This window comes from Herpailurus yagouaroundi, unplaced genomic scaffold (genome assembly GCF_014898765.1).
Source record: "Herpailurus yagouaroundi ecotype Mexico unplaced genomic scaffold, PumYag 162, whole genome shotgun sequence".
Classification (NCBI taxonomy): domain Eukaryota; kingdom Metazoa; phylum Chordata; class Mammalia; order Carnivora; family Felidae; genus Herpailurus; species Herpailurus yagouaroundi.
Window position 1 is genome coordinate 11146961 of NW_024412403.1, and position 20844 is coordinate 11167804.

Below are 20844 nucleotides of genomic sequence, written 5' to 3' on the forward strand. Positions count from 1 at the left end.
TTGTGGTCCCTCGCTCTCTCAAAATTAATTAATTAATTTAAAAAAAAAGTCTGGATAGGCAGGGCAGATAAAAATTATCTTCAACTTACAAATGAGAAATCTGTGGCTGTTTTTTTTTAAAGATAATTTATTTATTTTGAGAGAGAGACAGAGAAAGTGAGCAGGGGAGGGGCAGAAAGAGAGGGAGAGAGAGAATCCCAAGCAGGCTCCATGCTGCCAGCACTGAGCCCCACATGGGGTTTGAACCTATGAACCATGAGCTCATGACCTGAGCCAAAACCAAGAGTTGGACACTCAACTGACTGAGCCACCTAGGCACCCAGAGAAATCCATGGCTGTTAAAGTGATTTGTCCAAGATAAAAATTGAATTTCTTTACTGATTAAAATTATTTTGGTTGCGAGAAGTAGCCACCAATTTGAATTACTCAGACCCCTCCAGCCAAGGGAGCCATGAGCAGTTTGCCATGGGAAAGCCAGGGCCCAGCCCATTCAGGGCCTTCCCTACAGTGGGTTGAGGGTCTTCACCCAAGAGGTCGCTATGAAGATGACTCCACAGCCAACCTCCAAGATTGAGTCTCTGATCTAATTTCAAACTCCCAAATGAGAGGCTTTGATTGGCCAGTCAGGTGTCTAATCCTATGCCAACCAATTATGGTCATGTAGTATCAGCAAGACAAATGGGGGCCAATCTTATAGATTAAGGGGACAATTTCTAGAAAGAGGGAAATCACCATGTAGCTGGACAAGTCCCCAGAAGTTCCACACCTAAACTGCCAAACACCGACACATACCAGTCTTCCTGTGCATCCTGATATGACCCTGGGTAGCATGCTACAGAACACAGAGGCTCAAAGGCACACTCATCCACTCTCGAGGAGAAAAAACAAAGTCATGTCCAGATAACAGTTAGCAGATGGACCAGGAGCTTCTCAAACTGAATGCCTTTTCTTCAGGGGCTCACAGACTCACTCCAGTCCCCAGCCTCCCTTGGAATTAGATGTGGCACGTGACAAAGTTCTAGTCCATGGACGTGAGCGGGAGTGTTGGGTATCATTTCCAGGTCCAATCCTCCTCACGCTTCTCACTCCACTGACACGACATATGCAGTGGCCTTGGCAAGCTTCTGTAAACTGAATATGGACAAACCACAACATGGAAGGAGCTTGGGTCCCTGAGTCACTTCTTGGAAAAGAGGTACCAACAGACCAGGAATGTATGTGAGATTGTAGGAGAGCAAGAAAGAAGTTTCTATGGTGTTCAAGCCCTAGTACATTCTTGGTATCGGTTTTATAAGAGCTACCATTATCTTAACGGACACAGAAAGTAATGCTCAAGGTGCACTGTTCAGAGGGTTCCCAAACTCCAACTGATGTTCATTCCTCCCCTTCATTCCGTCATGGTCATTTCTTCCAGTTCTGTACCCTAGGGACTCTCCTACCGCCAATATACATCACGTAAGGGAGTGAGGAGAAGGAGAGAAGAAACAATATTAGAGATGAATCAGAAGACCAAAGTGAACACTTGTTTCAGTAACTCTGTCCTTTGCTCATGGGGAACCCTCTTTTCTCTGGGAACTCCAGAAATGGGGTACTGGCAGCCCTGTTTATACCACATGAACTTGCAGAGCTAACTGGGGAAGAGGACCCATCCCTCACCTTAATGGGCCAATCAACTTCTTTATTCTGGGAATTTGGAATTTGAATGAGGGTAACAGACACCAGGAGATGGAAACTAACCACATTAATAGCAATGTTCTGCAGGAAAGGCCTAGTAACTCCTGGGGTTGACATCAGTAGGGCAGCCTAGTTCCCATCTTCTTTGGGTTGACTTTTCAACTCCTCCCTGAATCACACGACATGCCAAGGAACCTTCCAATAAACCCTTTATGATGAAACTTATTTTAAAAAACTATAACCAAAAGGACTCCATCTAATGAGGAAGATAGCTCCAGAAGAAGGGATTTGCTAATTCCCTTGGTACCCAGAGGAGGAGCTCTTCAACCATTCATTCTTTCATTAAAGACTATTTATTGAGCTCCTACTATGTGCCAACCATACTGTGATACCTACTGAGGATTCAGTGACAAATCCAGTATCTGCCCTCTTGATGCTTATAGTCTAGAGGGGAGAGAGGTACTAGACAGGTAATCTCACTCATGAACATAAAGTTACAGAGATATGGACCCTTAAGGAAATATTCAGGTCTATGAAAGAGCTTAGCAAAAAATGGAGACTTACTTAGACCTAGGTATTTGAAGAAATGACATTTGGGCCAAGTCCTGAATACCGAGGAGGTATTAACTTATGGGAGAAAGCAATATTAACACAAATATTTATTTACAGAACTCTGTGGTGGGGGTACACAGGGAGTACCATAGAAGCCAAGGGGAAAAAGCATTTTACTTTCTCTGAAGGAAATTAAAAAGGCTTCTCATAGTGGTTATATTTCAGTTGAATGCTAAAGAAAAAGAAGATGGTTGCAAAGAAGAAAAAGAGAGAACCCTCCACGCAGAAGGAAAAAAGGATGTTCTGAGGCATGAAGGCATCCAAAGTTGGGAACAAACAGTTCTGCGTGGCTGTAGCACTTACGATATTTTTGAGGGAAATGGTCAGTGAGGAAGCCATAAAGGGCCTCACCTAGGGGGTGGACCCTACCCCAAAACCAGTGGGTAGTGGAGAGTCAAAGGAAGACTATTGCAGGGAAGTGTTTCAATAAGATTCTTGATTCAGAAGTTAATTCTAGATTTTATGAAGAACAGATTGAATCTGAGAGAGAATGGAAGCTGAGAGGATAATTTGGAGCCATGAACTGCTTCTGTGTTAACCACCGTCATCTACTAAATGGTCCACCGTAGGCCTGAGGCCCATCATAACCTGAGTGTTGGGGGCAAAAGGAATAGTTTGAAGTGTCTTTCCAAAGCCTTGCACTGTCACCTGGCTCACCGCCACATTCTTGGTTGACACGAGACACAAAAACAAATAGCCTGGGTTAGTTAGGCCCCAAACTCTACACCCCAGATTCGCACTACCTTAAGAATGAGGCCCAAGTACTACTCACATAAATTTGAAGAATTCCAGTACGATTCTCTTCCCAAAACACAGTAAATAATTGAATTTTCCTAATTTTACATAGGTGCCTTCTATAATTAAAAAGAAAAAATCTTTGGTCCCTTTTCCACTTGTAGGTTAGCATTAGAATTTCATATTGAACACTGACTCTGCACGCACGAATTACATAGTTATTTTAATTGATTCTCTCTCTCTCTCTTTTTTTTTTTTGGAGAGAGAAAGTAAGAGAGTGAGCGTGAGTGGGGAAGAGGGGCAGATGGAGAGAAAGAGAGCATCCCAAGCAGGCTCCGCTTTCGGCATGGAGCTTGACGTGGGGCTTCACGTGGGGCTTGATCCCACAACTCCGGGATCACCTCCTGAGCTGAAATCAAGAGTTGGTCCCTCAACCAACTGAGCCACCCAAGTGCCCCTAATTGATTCTGTCTCTTAAAAAGTTTGAAATCCGCTGAGCTAGATGACACAGTTGATGGGGAGAGCGGGAAATGAAGCCAGACATCTTTTGGGGGTGGATACACAGGAGGCTCTGAAAGCCTGCCCCGGAAGGTTGTGCTTGAGCCAATGGGGGCCTTAGGTAGTTTTGAGCTGAGGAGTGGCCTCATGACAGGCCACAGGAACACTTCCCTGACCACCAGGGCCCAAAAGGCAAAAGCAGAACTTCTCAAAATGTGGTCCCCTGCCAACTAGATCAGAATCCCTCAGGAACAGGTCAGAATACATGTCAGAGCCTCAGGCCACGTCCCACAACCACAATCAGAGTCTGTAAGGAAGGGGCCCAGGAATCAGTACTTTAAAGACCTCCAAGATTTGAACGCATATGGAAATCGAGAACTGGTAGACTCGGAGGAGAAATGAGAGGTGAGGAAACCAGTTAGAAGGCTGGAGAGTCCCCAACAGAGAGGCAGCAGGGAGTGAGCTGGAAGGGAGGAGACGGAGTGGGAGGGTGGGATCTGGAACAGGACAGCGGTTCAATGAGTCGGGACATATGCAAGAGGAGCCCAGCATTTCTGAGCACGTGGCCAGGAAGCTGGTGGCGTTATTGACGGAAACAAGGAACGCAGGAGAAAAAGCCACCTGGGGGAAGAGAATATGTGCCCAAGTTTGATGACTTTGACGCTGAGGTGCTGACAGGGCATCAAAGCCAGTGTGCGGAATAACGTGCCACCAGCAGGTCTCTGCATGGCATTGAAAATCTATGGCCGCCTGGCACTTAGCTTTCTCCGCTCGTGGCCACAGACACCTCTAGCCCACCAGCCATCTGCGGAGACAGGTGCTCGTCGAAGGTGCTGGAAGGTGTGGGGCTGGGGGAGAGGAGAACAATCCGAGCCCTGCAGATCTGGCCTGGCTGCGTGGAACCAGCTCCAGGCTCCTGTGCTGCCTGGGCTCCCTTGTGACACCGTCTTCCAAAAGGCACCCCATTTCCCTTCCTCTTGTACTCTGGCTGGTATCTCTATACGTGTCGCCCTTGAGATCACCCGCCAGCAGGGAACTCTCAAAGGCAGCTTCAAAATCCACACAGCTGTGCTCTAAACTCCGCCAATTATATTTGACTGCAAAGTCAGCTGGGGCCAAAACCTGGGAGTAATTTCAAGGACACCTTTTAAGACCAAAAGAAGGCCTTTTAGAATTGACAGTTTCTGTAGATCCAAGTCACCCGGGGCCTTTCATCTGCACATTAACACATGCAGAACTCGGGGAGGGGGCTTGTCTGAAACTCAAATCATCAGGTTTTCTGAAACACACACATTTTCTTGTTTAGCTTCCAGTCCACCAACGGGGTCATCTGGGGAATATCAGCGCCGGAAATGCATCTAGAGGTTTCCAATTAAAATAAATTGCCTCAATCTTTGCATCAGCGATCTTTGAAACTGTCAGTGATGTGCTTAGGGCCACAAACTGTTCACTCTGGGGTGAGCTCCAGGCTGAGCTCCTACAGAGGCCACAGGCGAGGAAAGAAACATCAGTGAGACTCAGTGCCTCCCCCCGGACCTCATGAATGGAGTCACAATGTCCAGTTCTCAGCTTCAGGAAGCTCTCAGCAGAAGCCTTGGAAAATCTACCCCAGCGATCAGTCCCCAGGCCTGCTTCACTCTGGGGCTGCCCAAGGTTTTCCTGTCTGTGTCCGGGGACTCCTGGAGCCCCACAGGGTTTTGTGGCCTCCCAGACACCCTTTCTCTACCATTGACCAAGTCCAGCTCTTCTTCTTCTTCTTCTTCTTCTTCTTCTTCTTCTTCTTCTTCATGCTTATTTAAGAGAGATAGAGACAGAGAGAGAGAATGGGGGAGGGACAGAGAGAGAGGGAGATACAGAATCCGAAGCAGGCTCCAGGCTCTCAGCACAGAGCGCGATGCGGGGCTCAAACTCACAAACCATGAGATCATGACCTGAGCCAAAGTCAAACGCTTAACCGATCGAGCCACCGAGGTGCCCCAACCAGCTCATCTTAAGGACAAAGTGGCTCCACATCCCCAGCACCTGGTCCAAGCCTCCTCTGGTCTCTATCTTTGTCCCCAGGCAGAGTCTGGCACATAGAACAAGGGTGCATTTACCCTGGTCCCCACACCAGATCATAAACACTCAGGTTGTAGGTTTTCGTTCTGGAATTCTCCCCCTAGCATCACAGCCCCCTAGCATCACAGGAAGAGCGCAAGTTTGAGGTGAACTGCATTGTTTACAGACCTTTCAGGATGTGATTGTGGAAGACAGGTCAGGACTGTTCATGTTGACACATGCGTATGTCACTGTCTTAGCCCACTAGGACTGCGGTGACAAAGTACTGCAGACAGCAACAGAAATATACTCTCTCACAGTTCCGGAAGCCGGAAGCCCAAGATCAAGGTGTTGACAGGGTTTGGTTCTTCCGAGGCCTCTCTCCGTGACTTGTAGGCAGCTGTCATCTGGTTTCTTCACATGGCCTTTCCTTTGTGCATCTGTGTCCTAATCTCATTTAAGGACCCCAGGCAGATGGGATCAGGGCCCACCCATATGACCTCCTTACCTTAATCACCTCTTTAAAGGGCTCATCTCCAGTACACTCTGAGGTATGGATAGTTAGGACTTTTGGAGGGGACACAGTTCAGTCTGTGACAGTCACACAGCACAGGAGGCACCCCCTCCCCACCCCCCGTTCCTTGCCGATTGGCCAGGCCATCCCCTATTACATTCCTTGCAAACTGCAGGGCTGGGGACAAGAGAAGTCAGCTGCTTCTGGGTCACAGTTCTGGTAGAAAGTTCATTCAAAGGAAGTGTCTGAAATTAGGAACTGATAGATCCCTATCCTCACCTATGTGGTCACCCATCCGCCTCGGTCATGGGAGTGACCAAGGTGTCACTTGGTGACAAGGGAGTCACCAGATGCCTTTCACTGGGAATGCAGATCAGCTACTCCGGCTTATAATGGTGGCCCTCAGCCTTCAGAGAAGATTCTTTTCCCCAAGAATTCACACACCTCAGGCAACAGACATCGTGTTAGTGCCAGCGCTGCTCCTGTGTCTGCCGGGGATCCGAGCAGCAGATACAGGCCGGCCCTGAGAGCCTGTAATCTCACAGGATAGAGGAGGCCGATGGGGGGGACCCACATGGAGAGGGGCCGAGGCACCAGCCAGAGCCTCCTGGAGGCTTCATACAGCTGTTTGAAGAGAACTGTTTTGATCCTCACGACCGATGAGCCAAAACATTTCAGGAAATCCACTCCAAAAGGAAAAAAAGACACCGACATCTAGAGAAACACTGCTGTTTGTGAACAAGTACTGCGAGGTGGAGCCCTGTGTTAGGAGGAGGGGAAGGCCGGGGGCCCGGATGAGGAAGAACTGGGGAGAACGTGGCACCTGAGCTGAGCCCGGAAGGGAAAAGACCAGGTTGATCGCAGGCAGGAGGGAGGCCCTGGAGGTGGAGGGCACAGCCTGACGCGGGGACCAGATTTAGATGCCAACCAGCCGTGCCCAGGGCGAGCCCCGTTCTGACTGACGCAGAGGCAAGTTTTTCCAAATGCAGATATGAGGATGCTGCGTGGACCGTACAATTTCCAGAAAAACGGGGAGCTGACAGCAGTGCCTGTGGCCGAAACAGGCCCGCAGACAGCAGGAGAGGCCAGCCTGTTCTCAGACTCAGCACCTCTTCGGCATCTAAACCAAAGCTCCGCTCCACTTTCTGGCAGGCCCCAGACTCGCTCTCCGCTGTCAGCATTATTGCTTTCCAGGAATCTCCTGTTTTTCAAAGCATTTTTGCCAAGATGTGATGTTTTGCAAGCCCCAAAGCCCATCTCCCTCCTCCCCTGTCAAACTGATGAAACCATTCATCTTGCAGCCCCAAGCAGTCCCCCCCACCCTGCCCGCGCTCCTCAGCTCACCCCAGGATCTGGCTGAGACCCAGGAGTCCCGGAGGCAGAAGACAGGCCCGTCTGTCTGAACCAGAGCTGGCGACACGGAGGGGCTGCGGTATTCTCACTACCCAGTAAAGACAACTGCACACTGGCAGATTCTCCCAAGGGGCATAAATATCTCCAAGGCAGCCTTTGAGTTTTGGCAAGAGACAGGGTGGGAGGGTTTCTGAATATATTTTGGCATGAATTAAGGGCAAGGGGCCCTTTCTAAAATATTTGCTTGAGGACTGCGTTTGAAACTTATTCCACTGCTTAGTGACTCCCACTCCATCTAAATGAATCAATACAGTAAAATATTTATCGAGATTCCCATTTATTAGGCCAGGAAGACATAAGCTGGCTATGGAGGAAATACTTAAGGCTTTTCAATTCCTATACCTGGAAATCATTTGAAGCCAACCTGAACACTGAATTCTGCCTATAACTACACCTCATCAACCCAGGCAAAAAACACCTTAAGGCTGGAGAATATGTTATTAGCATTTATTAGGCTATGGGGCAGGCATTGTTCTGAAAGTTTTATATGTGTAAGTGTACATAATCTGAAAGAGACTTCCATTTTACCAGAAAAAAAAAGATCAAAATTTAACATTAAAATAACCTGTGACTCTTTATGCTTCACATCCATGGTGATATCCCATGGAGGTAGGTACTGTTCCACCATAAATCCTGGAATGATAACAAACTGTACCTTTAATCCCAGGCCTAAGGACTAAATCCAGATTGTTCTACCCCAGCATTCTTGGGAGGCCATCCAAGCTTTCAACTAATCCAAGACTCAGTTTTTCTTCACCTGTATACTATACTATACTATACTATACTATACTATACTATATCATACTACACGACCCTATTCTGTTCTATTCTATTCTATTCTATTCTGTATTATTCTTTACTACAGTATTCTATATTATACTATATTATTCTATACTATACTATAGTATTCTATACTATGCTAAGCTATTCGATACTATACTATTCTATAGTATTCTATAGTATACTATACTATTCTATAGTATTCTATAGTATACTATAGTATTCTATAATACACACTACACTACAGTATAGAGAATTTCCAGCTGCTGGCAGAGTTTTTGGTAAGCAGTCACTCTGAGAAATAACCCTGGGCCTTTCCTGGAAGCCTAGCCAAGGCCTGGGAGGGCAAGCAGATGGACAGGCTATTTTACTCCTTAGCTAGCCCCAGGGTCATGGTCTCCCCAGCACCAAGCACGCAGCTTTGGGGGAACAGAAAGGTAATTCAGTAAGAATACTCTTTAGGAGTTTAGAGGGTAAAATGGCTGCTGCCAGCCATAAATAGCATTCGAGTGCTTTTCAGAGAAGCTACCCTGTCCGAGACTGCTGGCGCACTGGAGTTCTATAGGATTGTAAAGTGATATCGTGTCACACACGGAAGAAAATCTTAGAGGTTATGTAAGTTTGTGGTTTTAAAACTCTAAAATTGTTTTCACTATGGAAACCTTCTTCAAACAGAATCTTGCATGGAAACCCCATACATCGAACCGCAACTAGAAGACTCTCTGACCCTCGACCCCAACTCCAGACACCGCTGGTGTAGGGGAACAAGCTGGGCCACTGCCTTCCTGTGGCTTGCCTCTCTGCTGTCACTCAACTGTCAGCATTGGAAGCAGAGAGGAGTCCCAGAGCCTTCTAATATGGCAGCTCCATTGAAGAAAGATGCCAGGTCATCTCCTCGAGGTGGGCATCTCACAGTGCACTAGGCAGCCAAACTCAAAGCTCGCATACCTCCATCTGGGATTCACAGCATCTTGAGTGAAGTGACCTTGCCTGCATGGTCCTTCCTGCCGATCAGCCTTGGCTGATTTTCTTGGTAGTTCCTTGGCAGGTTGGCCTGACCCAAATGGTTTGTACAAATAGTGCAGCAAAAATCACACCTGTTGTCAATGTAGGTCCATCAGTTGTAATAAACACATCACGGATACAACATCAAGTATTTACTTTATATCCGTTTTTCTTATCTATCATGCGTATCATAGTATCATTATCATACTATAATAGAATTCTTCTCTTAGGGCATCTGGGTGTCTCAGTTGGTTAAGTGTCTGACTTCAGCTCAGGTCGTGATCTCACAGTGGTGAGTTTGAACCCTGCTTCAGGCTCTGCACTAATGGTGTGGAGACTGCATAGAATTCTCTCTCTCTCTCTCTCTCTCTCTCTCTCTCTCTTTCTCTCTCTCCCTCCCTGCCTCTCTCTCTCTCTCTCTCTCTGCTCCTCCCCTGCTCATGCTCTCTCTCTCTCTCAAAATAAATAAACTTAAAAAAATAGAATTCTTCTCTTTTCATTGGGGCTAGAGAGGGAACTTGCCCTACTGTAGATGAGGTCTGTAGCAAAGTCAAGCTACAAATCAGGGTGCTGCCTCAGCTTTTTTCTCTTCCTCTATCTTATGTCTTTACCACCACCACCTCCCCCCCGCGCTTCCTAACACGTGTGTCAGTCCTTCTGTCTTTCAACACATTGTTTCAATAATATTTGTTGAGCACCAGTTGTATTCTTGGCACTGCTCCATGTACTAGGGATATAACGATGAACAGGGCACACAGGGACCCTCCCTCATAGAGTTTAAGTAAACAAACAAACAAATAATGAAGTTACATCTCATGATAGTTGCAATGAATGAAATAAATAAGACTCTGGGATAGAGAATAACCGACCTCCCTCATATAATTTTAGGGCCATACCCCAAACCAGAGACCATCAAACTCCTGATATGCTCCTGACAACTGGAGAATTTGGCCCTGGTTAATGTTCCTTCCAACCTCAGAAAAGAGATGTCCATGCCCAAGAGAGGCTCTTATTGTAACCACCCACCCATCTGTGTAGAGTAGGACAAAAGAGAATGGCAGACCTGCCCAGAGGAAGTGCCAAGGGGAAACAGGAAGTGCCTAGCAGGAAAAGAAGCCCAAGAAACAGGAAGTAAAGGAAGCATAGATCCCCTGGATCTTCAAGTCTTCAGCTAGTAAAGGGTTGATTCTCAACTCCTCCGAGTCCTAACCAAACACATCAGGAAGATGGTAAAAGGGATGGGCAGAAGGGCATACTCATGAGACTTTCTTCATTTATGAGCTAAGGGGGGGTCGCAATGAAGCTGCGTGGAAAGTTCCCCCTCTCATCCACCCTGAGGGAACACGTGACTCTAATAGTAGAAGTTCAGGCACTCTAGCTAAACTTTGCCAGCTAGGAGAAAATGGAAGCCCCAAATACAAAACAGTAATCAGACAATTTCTTCACCTTAGCCCAAGACAATACCAACTATGAGCCGTCAGACAGGCAGTTGCCATATTTCAGAGAAATTTGCAGGAGGCTGGGATCTCTGTCAGAAATGCTTGCTGGTCTTAGAGAGGGACAGAGAATGCAAATATATTGAGGGCATAAATTTGCTCACATTGCAACTCAGAGGCTCAAAGAAACAATCCTTTATTTTCTCTATAACTTCATCTGCTATTCCTCATGAGCCCCCCACCCTGCTGGGCAGTGGAGGCAACCAAGACTGGCCATTAACAATAGTTCAGACTTCTCCAATTTAAACGGTCTCCTTTCAATGTAAACATTCAGTCAGTTTATTCAAAGTTCAATTCCCTGTAAGGCTGGTCTTAACAGTCTCTTTAGGACAGTTCAGATTTCCTCCCCTGTTTGCTCCGCTACTTTCCAATATGGCAGCTAAGCGTTTGCAGGAAATGTAAGGATTTTGTGACTTTGAAGAGACAAAGAAAGACATCTGTGAACCTCCCTACTGGAAAAGGAGCCTGAATCTCCCCGGTCAGATATTTTGTCTGGCTTCTGTCTTCCCCTTCAAGGATATCCAGGCCCATCTGCTGTCCATTCCATGCTGGAGGTGAAGACAGCTGGGGAGGGCCAATCTCTGGTTTTCTTCTGACCCACTCAGCTTATGTCTTCTCCAGGCTGGTGCAGGGGAATCCTGTGAAACAGTCTCCTCCCAGAGTCCTAAATTGTGTTCTCTCAACTTGTGCAGCAGGGCTCCCATCACCCCCAACTCTGGGGTTGTAATTGTAACGGTATATTAGGACTGGGGTTTGGTCTCTTGCCTCCCCTCTAACCCTTTAACTGTTAGCCTGCTACCAGTCCTCCCCTGCCATTTTAGAAATGGTCAAGATCAGGATTTCTCCCAGAGGTCAGAAGCTTCCCTATCATATACCCAGGGAAACATGCCATGAGCTTTGAGGTTTGGGGCTGCCCATGCCTATCTGGGTATTTCTGGTAGCCTCGTAAGACAACAGTGTTTGAGCAAGATCCTTGATACTTGACCCAGTCTTTTTCCTTCTCATTTCTTTTCTGTACCCATAATGCGAGGCCTGGTAGGGTTGGTTCAAGCCCTCCCTTCCTGTTTATCGTATCTTTCTCCCACCCTGGAACAGCAAGCTCCAAGGCCTAGTTGTCACTGGCTAAAGTCTGTCTCTTCCATAATTATGGAAAAGTTTTCAGGATATGAGCCCTCCAGACTTGGTTCCTGGTATGTTAAAGAATTTTGAAAGTCATCTTCCTTTCTACAAAGTCTGGTTTTCAAAACTATTGTTTTGCTGCAAAATCTTATTTTGGATGTCAGAAACTTCTTTCTCTTTGCACCCTGACAGGGCAGGCTTGACTCTTTCCCAATCTCTCCCCGGGGGAATGAATAGCTCAAACAGCGGAAGGAGAACTAGGAGGCTTTTCTGCCCACAAAAATGCAAAAGGTAAAAGAACATTAGTAGTTTGCAAAAACAACACCCCCCCCCCCCACCACACACACACACACACAAAACCTATCTCCATTTCATAAATTTAGTACTGGACTCAATCAAATGCTTGCCTTCAGCCTGATTTTCTCTTTTTCTCAGAAGAGAAATGCAAATACTTCAGTGGATAAGAATGGGCCTACCAGAAACCCAAAGCCTATTTTGCCTCATGTCTCCACTGAACATTTACTCACCCCTGCTTCCTACTCTCAAACCATCTAGTGAAGGACTGCAGCCATCCTACGACTCCATGAGAGAACAGGCCTTGCTGACTCTGACAGGAACTTGAGGGACAAGTTGGTGTCTTTTTGATGTCAGAAAGAGGGAGAGAAGGACAGATGGATGAGGCTGGGCTTAGTAGTTTTACGAAGTAACCAACTGATGGCTAATTTTTTTTTTTTTGCCAAGAGATGGAACAGTTTCCAGACTAAGTGCCACAACTCTTAGAGACTCTGTGAAGAAAGAAAACTGCAAGTCTTCTTCAGTGCCCTCCGTATGGAGGATACAGTAGGAAAAGCCAGGGAAAACCAAAGAGAAAGAGCACCAATGCTGGCATGGGGATGGCTTTCATTCACCAGCTTCTCCAGGAGCTGCTTTAAAGAGACAGAACTATTGTTACATTTGATGATGTCCTGATTCGTGCAGCAACTTGATTCTCAAAGCACTATGACATCTAGCATCTCCTTGTATCCTCTCAAAGTCTTGTGAGGTGGGGACAATGAGCTGCACAACCATTGCCTTGACAGATGGCATCAGCTTCTGGGGCACCAAGAGGTTGAGATGCTCAAAGTTATTTGCTTCAGTGGAAGCAAAGTTATTTGCTTCAGTGAAGTGTTGGTGCATGCTTCAAAACATCCCTCTTGACCTCCAGGGTAGGTTCTTCCCCTTGTGTCACAAAGAGGTGTTGGGCAGAAATCATAAAAAGGCATAAAGTTGAGTGGCGCTGCTGAACAACTGAGACAGTGGGTGTTCATAAAGTCATGCTAGACTCTGAAATGGGAAACCTGGCTTCTGATCCTGGCTTGGCCACTGAGTGGCCATGTGACTTTGAGGAGGCCCATAAAATAGGTATCATCAATCAATCATCATTATCATCCTATTCTACTCACTTCACAGGATGGTTGAAAGCTTCAAAAATAAGCTTATCTACGTGGATGTATGTAGGCATTTATGGAGGAACATGTCATGACACAACCAGAGCTTTTGGAGATGGTGCTATGACTACTCAGTACTGGTAACTACAGTGTGCTCATGCTCCTGCTTTTTCGAAACTCATTTTGGACATCAACCTGGCATCTCTGCTTCTTCTTTTTTTTTTTTTTTGAAACTTATTGTAAAATTGGTTTCCATACAACACCCAGTGCTCATCCCAAAAGGTGCCCTCCTCGATACCCATCACCCACCCTCCCCTCCCTTCCACCCCCCATCAACCCTCAGTTTGTTCTCAGTTTTTAAGAGTCTCTTTCTGCTTCTTTATCTTAGGAAAGAAAGGGGAGGAAATGGTGTGCAATAAGGAAGATACAGATTAGTCCTTTTCTTCTTGTTTACAGATGGCTGGAGGAAGGAACATGGCATGAATATGGTAAAGGGTGGGTGGGGGCCGTAAGGGTTCTCAGTCTGTACATTAGAGGAACACTCTGCAAAGCACCTTTTTACATACTTTTCTCTTTTGGTCCTCACAGCAACCAAGTAAGTAGGTAAGCAGGACAAATAATATTACCTGGGTACAAGACTGAACAACGGTGTGACCATGGCCACATGGTCCTGAATGCAAGCCTCCTAAACCCCTCATAATCTCCCCCTTCATTGATACTAGATTTGGGACTGAAACTTTCAGCACTTGAAACAAAAGTTTCGAGCAACTTGAACCAAGGCATTCCCCCACCCCCGCCCCGAAATTCAGCAATACTCATCATCCTTGAACATCTAATACTTACAGATTGTTGTACCAACTTATAGATCTATTTTGAGTCCCTGTTAAGGGCTCCGCTTTGTGTTGGACCCAAAAGTGATGTTGAAGTAAAGTGGTTGATGACTTCCAAGGTGCATGAAACTATTAGTAGAGGAAAAGGCATGAACTAGCAATGAATGAGCTGGGACAGAAAGGAAACCAACACAGGGTATGGCACATACGAAGCTCTAAAGGAACACAATGACATTGCAAATGGTTGAATCGTCCAATTAAACCAAATTAATGGAAACCATACAATTAAGCGCTAGGTTGTTTGGTTCGGGACATAAAGAATGCAGTGTTTAGGGGTGCCTGGCTGGCTCAGTTGGTAGAGCATGTGACTCTCGATCTCAGAGTTGTGAGTTCAAGCCCACATTGGGTGTAGAGACTACTTAAAAATAAAATCTTAGAAAAAAGAAAGAATGCAGGGTTTGGGTGGCAAATAGGTCGATGAAAGCGATTATTGTCAGGGAAGTGTGGTTGATAAGGAGAGATTCAACTGGGTGTTTGGGGATCAGTAAAGATTTTGTATTGTGGGAAAAAAGGGAAGACCTGCTAAATTAAGAGGAAAAAAGAAGGACGTCCCAGACAGAGAAATATACAAGGGATGAGCACAGTGGAACGCTGGTAATGTTCAACATCCTTCTCTTGGAAAAAGAAACCAACCATTATTGGTGGCATTTACCAATTTCCGTGGTATAAATACCCCAAACATGGCTGATTCTCAGCTAGTAGTGTGACATTACTGAATGCAGAGTTGGGAAGAGGTGTGCATCAGCTCACTCTCACTGTCATACAGCATTTCCACATACAACATAAATAATCTCAAGAGCACAGATAATATTAAAATAATTAGGAAGTTATGAGTTTTAAGGATTTATTAACTTTTTAAACATAATTTGTTTAAGTTTATATGATTTCCGTTTAATAACTACAACTTCCTTTAGCTGTGTTTAACTGGCTCAAAAACTCCCTGAAAATTTCACACCAGCTCTTGTGAGCCAGTACCAGACAGTTCCAGCATACTGTTGCACGTAGATAAAACGAAGACATCAGTCCCATGGGAATGGTTAGTGTTGGTTGGAGGTTAGAGGGAAAGAAAATTTGTTTCTGGGAACCAGATTATAAAGACTGGGAAAGATACAGAATGAGGTCTAGACTGAGTGTAGTAGGACATAGAGAGGCACTGAGGATACTCAGGCAAGGGAGCAGTTGCCATGATGCTTGAAGAAATCTGAGAGGGATGGACAGGAAAGAAGGATGCGGGAAGAGATGGGTATTGGGGTGTTCATCTCAGAGACCGTGAAAGTAAACAGAGCTGGAAGTAAGGGCAGCAAATCGAACAAAGAAGGGGAGACTAATGTGAGAGAAATTTTGAGGTAAATCCAAGCACAGCTTGGTGTCTGGGTTTGGGTTATCCCAAAGGGCCAAAGATGTTTGAGGTAGTCTGGGTGATTGAGATGAATTAAAGCTGGGAGGACTAGCTCTCCTGAGCATACTGGAAAGGAAGGCGATTTCTTGCATCTGTGAGATACAAGGCACATCAGGGGGCATGTGGTGGTAGAAATGTCCTGTGGACAACTGTAAGGAGATATGGGACTGGAGCTTGGGGAGAAGGAATGTGCTAGAAAATGCCAAGTTAGGAGTCTTATACATACAGAAAAGAAGGCCCGAGTGTTGGTGCACGCTGTCATTTGGCAGGTAAGCGAAGGAGGAAGAAGAGCCACAGAAGATTCCAGATATGAAGTCACTGGAGAATTGGAGAACCAGAGAAAAAGGTCAGAGATACCAGGATGGAGAAGTTTCCAACAGGGAAGTTTGTATCAAACGCATTAGGGATGTTGAGTAAGCTAAAACAGAGAAAAATAAGTTCTCAGAAAGAAAGGAAAACAGTAATAAAATTTAATTCCATCCCATCAAGAGAATAAATTCCTCTATTTCAGGCAGAAGCTGTTCTCTTGGCTTGGTCATCTGGAATATGCCCCAATATGGCACCTCACATTGCTTTTGTAGACGCAGGCTCTTTATTTCAAAATGGAGGATCCCAGTCAGCCAAGTGTAAATGTGTATTAGGAAATCTCACTGTGCTAAACAAGTTCTAAAAATAACGGATAACTTCTCCGTAGTCAACAACAATGAAAGAGCTGAGATTATAGAAGTTCAAACTTTAATAAGCAACTGGAGGTAGAGCCCAGCACATACAGCCTTTAGAGACATTTTTCTCTCATAGGGAAATGAAATTGCAATTTGTGAAATAATCTGATGGCTGCATTGAATCTAGTTGCTTCCTTTGAGAAGATTCTCCGTAAAACTAAAGACACAAGTCATGTCCCTTCAGAGGAAATCGGCTTTAAATGTCCAAAAACAATTAAGTATAAATACAGTCTTCTTAAAGGAACGTGCTGTGTATGTCCATTGCTTGTTATGAGTGCCAGAGATATCTACATGCAGCCTGTAGGGACTGCTCGGTCAATAATGAGCCCTCTTAAAAATGCAAAAGCCAATTTCATAGCATTTTCACCGTTCTTATTTTGGATGATGGCTACTGAGAGAGAAAACAGATCTCAGGCCAAGTAGAGAGAAAAGATAACATCCCACATATTGTGTTGAATTTAACATATTTAACAGCAATAACAAACACAAAGCTTACGCTACAGGTTTATTCCCCAAATGTAGTAATTCTAGCAATTCTTTTGCTTCGGAAAGGGCTGAAAATAGTAAGCAGGGATATTTCCCTCCTCATTTGTTCTACAATGTGCCTCATCATTTTCCCTTTGGTGTTGTCTTATCTATTTGTTCTCTCTTTTGCCTCTAACCCCTTAAAAGGGCCGCCTGTGTCCCCACCTTTCTTTTCATTTTTGTGCTTGAATGATAAAAATCTTTCTTAACTCTTTATGATATATGTCAAAACCTCCCACCTATAACTACAGCAGGCTTTGATTAGGGGAAGATTATTTTCTGATTTCCATCTCCTTAGCTACATGGAGTTGTGCTGTAACCGGAACAACAGGAGAAATGAATAAAAATGACAAAATTGTTTATTGGCAGGGCTTTGAGGAAGCAGGCACACTAAACTTTGCTGGTGGCACTATAAAATTGAAAAAAAAAAAAAGAAGTCTTCAAGAGCAGTTTTGCAATAAGTGACAAGTCATAAAAATTATTCTACTCTTTGACCTGGTGGAGCCTCTTGGGGAAAAATGTCCCCAGGAACAACTCCAAGGAAACAAACACATGTGTAAAAAGATGTTTCAAGTCCTGCCCTATATTAAAACGAATAATTGGAAACAGCCCAAGTGCCCAACTGTGAGGCAACGGTTTAGGCAGACTGTGTTCTATTAATATAATGGGATTGTAAATGGTCACCAGGAAGGACAATTATAGAGATGATTATGAAATCTGGGAAGTATCATGCAAAAGTATTCTAAGTGGGAAAGAGGAGAAATAGACCAGTGCACAGAGAAAAAGGTGAAGTTGCATGCAGCTATAGCAGGATGTATGAGGTTAAATAACCAGTGATGCAGGGGTTCAGCTCCTGGAGCCTTTATTTCACCTTGCCTTTTAGATGGGCCTGTTTGGCCTCATTGTTTGGGGTACTAAATCCTCGAGCCCTCACCTGGAAGATGGCATAGTCCCCTCCCAGGGGAGAGGCAATATGAGAAGACGGGGTGAGGTTGGGGGGGTGGGGGAAGGAAGAGGCACATGTAGTTTACAAACAGTGGAACAGTGGGTGTTTCGTTTCATTGTTTTTGTGGTGGTGGTGGGGATTATGGTTTAATTTGAACCTCAAGTAATAATTTTAGAGAGTGTGAGCTTTGTGTGTTTATTGAAAACAAACGCAGGGCTTAGAAATACCGAGAAATACTAAGTTCCACCGGGCAATTCGTTCTAGGTATTTACTTCACCTATTTAATGACGGCGTTTGAGTCATTAACGCTATTCCATTGGAATTGGCCAGATTGAAGCAGCCTGTCACACAAAGTACCTGCCTGTCGAGCAGTTTGCCAAGGAACAGAGTTTATACAAGATAAACAGGCTGATGTTTTGTCTCACTGGGATGGCATATGGCAGGACACTTAAAGCAAACTTTTAAATGCTCAAAGGTGAATTCTATAAAGGGAAGTCGGATCAATGAGGAGGACCTAACGGTCATATCAACAGGATATGGTTGAAAAAGTCACATTATTTGGTTATGCATTTAAGTGGCACTTATGCCACGTCAGTGGATAATAAGCCTTCCCTATACCAGAGCTCAGGGACCCAGTCCACCACCCACTCGGTCTTGCTTCATGGAAGTGCCATCTGTCTCAGGCATCTCCACCACCATCTCCAATGGCTTCTTACCCCCATCTTCCCCAGTCTAAATGAAACTCACACTGGATCCTTTTCTCCCCCCATTCAAGCAGTGGTGGGCCACTGTAAATGGTAAATGTTTAACAACCAGTGCTCTGGGGAGAAGAGTCCTGATATACAGCCTTAGCCAGTTGCCGCGGTGTAAATACTCCTACGAAGGCCAGATTCACCCGACCAACATGACATAACTGGATGCAGAGCTGAGAAGTGACAGTCACTGGCATGCCACTAGGTACTACTTAGACCACACAGATTCAACGGACATACATAACCTCAAGAGCATAGACAAGAGTAAAATGTAATAAAATAATTAGGAAGTAAAGCATTTGGAACCTTTACTATCTTCGATTTTAATGTATTTAATGGTAAGCTTACAAAAGATAATTTTTTAATTTTAATAATAACTCACAACATTCCCCCAAAGTCAACAATTGGCTCTTGCAAGCCAGCTCTAGCACACTGCCCTGGCACACCAACCCCTCTCTCCACTGAAATTTGAACCATAGAACCACTGTGCTGGTGGGTTTGTCTGTTGACGCTGGCCTTCTTGCAACTTTCTCCTGCCATGATTCTAAAGCTTATTTATTTATTTTTAGAGAGAGAGAGAGAGAGAGAGGCAGAGAGGAAGAGATAATCCCAAGCAGGCTCAGCACTGTCAACGCAGAGCCCAATGCAGGGCTTGATCTCATAAACCTCATAAATCTCATGAGACCATGACCTGAGCAGAAACCAAGAGTTGGACACTTAACCGAATGAGCCACCCAGGTGCCCACTCCTGCCATGGTTCTAGAGCAACATACTGTTGGGGCTTTCCTTTGACACTTCCCACATGCCTTCCCATCTCTTGTCTTGGTTCCATGTCTTTCTCCAACTCCTTTAACATAGTAGTATGCCTCCGGTTTTTATTCTTGATCTGTGCCCCTTCTTATCTTCCCTAATGATCCCATTCATCACCAGCACATTAACAACTCCAAAATGATTCCAGCATTTGTGACTTTTTGCAGTCTTGACTTTTCTCATCAGTTCAAGAGAACTTTGGGCAGCTCTGCCTGGATCCTTACCTTTGTGCCTTATTTCTTACCTCTTCATCCAAACGTGACATTTTTCCTGCCTTCCTTATCTAATCTATGGCAAAGAGCATTCCCACTCATGCAGTAATTCATTTGCAAATACTAATTGAGTATTTTCTGTGGCCAGGCGTGGTTTTAGGCTATGGAAATGTGATAGAGAGCAATATTGGAAGAGTCCTTAAGCAGCTCACTTTCTAGTGGGTGACACAGTCCACAAGACAAACAAGCAAAAAAAAAAAACCCATATATGTTTTATCATATCAGATAATAATAAATGCAACGAAGTCATTTTAATGTCATCCTCACTTGCTTTCTTCTTTACTCTCCACATTGAATTGGATACAAGGATCTATTCCTTTACTGCTAAATAGCCCTTGAATAGAAACCTTCCCCTCTCTGCAAACTGCCTTGACCTTAATTTGGTCATTATCACCTCTGACTTCCACAGTCTCTAACCTGGCCTCCCTGGTACAGGTTCTTGCCTGATCCAACCTCCACGCATTCTCTGGAGCTTTCCAAAACACCCATCTCAACATGCCCCTCCCCTTGTTAAATACCTGGGGGTAGGAGGACTTTAATAACTGTAGGATAAATCCCTTGGCATGCCATACAAAGAAACTAATTTTGCTAGTTATTTACTATGTGTGAAATGCTTGGTGAATACACACACACACACACACACACACACACACACACAAACACATACACACACAGTTTATTTATTTCTATATCCTAAATAGCTACAGAAAAGATTTGGTTACCCTTCCAATAACTTGGTGAATTCATATTATTTTTCACTTTGTGCTAGACACTTTCACAGTCCAGCCCAATCTTTTCTCCATAATTCCTCTCTTGCCCCTTGCCCACACACCTGACACATGGCTTCACTGACCTAACTTTCCCATTTGAAGTTTTTTTCACTCATATGATCCTTTGTCCACTTTGTCCCCTCTTCCAGGGGTATGTTTGCTTCACTTCCTCTACCCGGTGAGACACTATAGTCTGTGCCCTGTTCTCCAGCAAGGCTTCCTCCCTTTGACCCTTACCACCATTCTTTGCTGCAGGCAATCTCCCCCTTCTCTGCAATATACAGCCCTGTGCTCATAACACATCTTTGTTTAGAACCTACTGTCAATGAGCTCTTTTCCAGACACTGGGGATAAGCTGTTGAATAAAACTAAATCCCTGCCCTCATAAGGTTGGTGTTCTAGTGGGAAGAAATGCAACAAAAACAAATAATTTCAAACAGAAACACAC

At 44.9% G+C, this 20844-nt stretch overlaps 1 protein-coding gene across 3 annotated transcripts in view; it reads right to left on the minus strand.

The window, feature by feature from the left end:
• KCNE2 (potassium voltage-gated channel subfamily E regulatory subunit 2) overlaps positions 1-20844 on the minus strand; it is a 172943-nt gene that overhangs the window by 76410 nt on the left and 75689 nt on the right. The window contains exon 3 of one of the 3 annotated variants that reach the window (XR_005793164.1): positions 8491-9360. The exons of the other annotated variants lie outside the window; for them this stretch is intronic. The gene's annotated coding sequence lies outside the window, so the exon portion shown is untranslated. Of the gene's footprint in view, positions 1-8490; positions 9361-20844 lie in introns of those variants that run through there. 3 annotated transcript variants of the gene reach the window in all.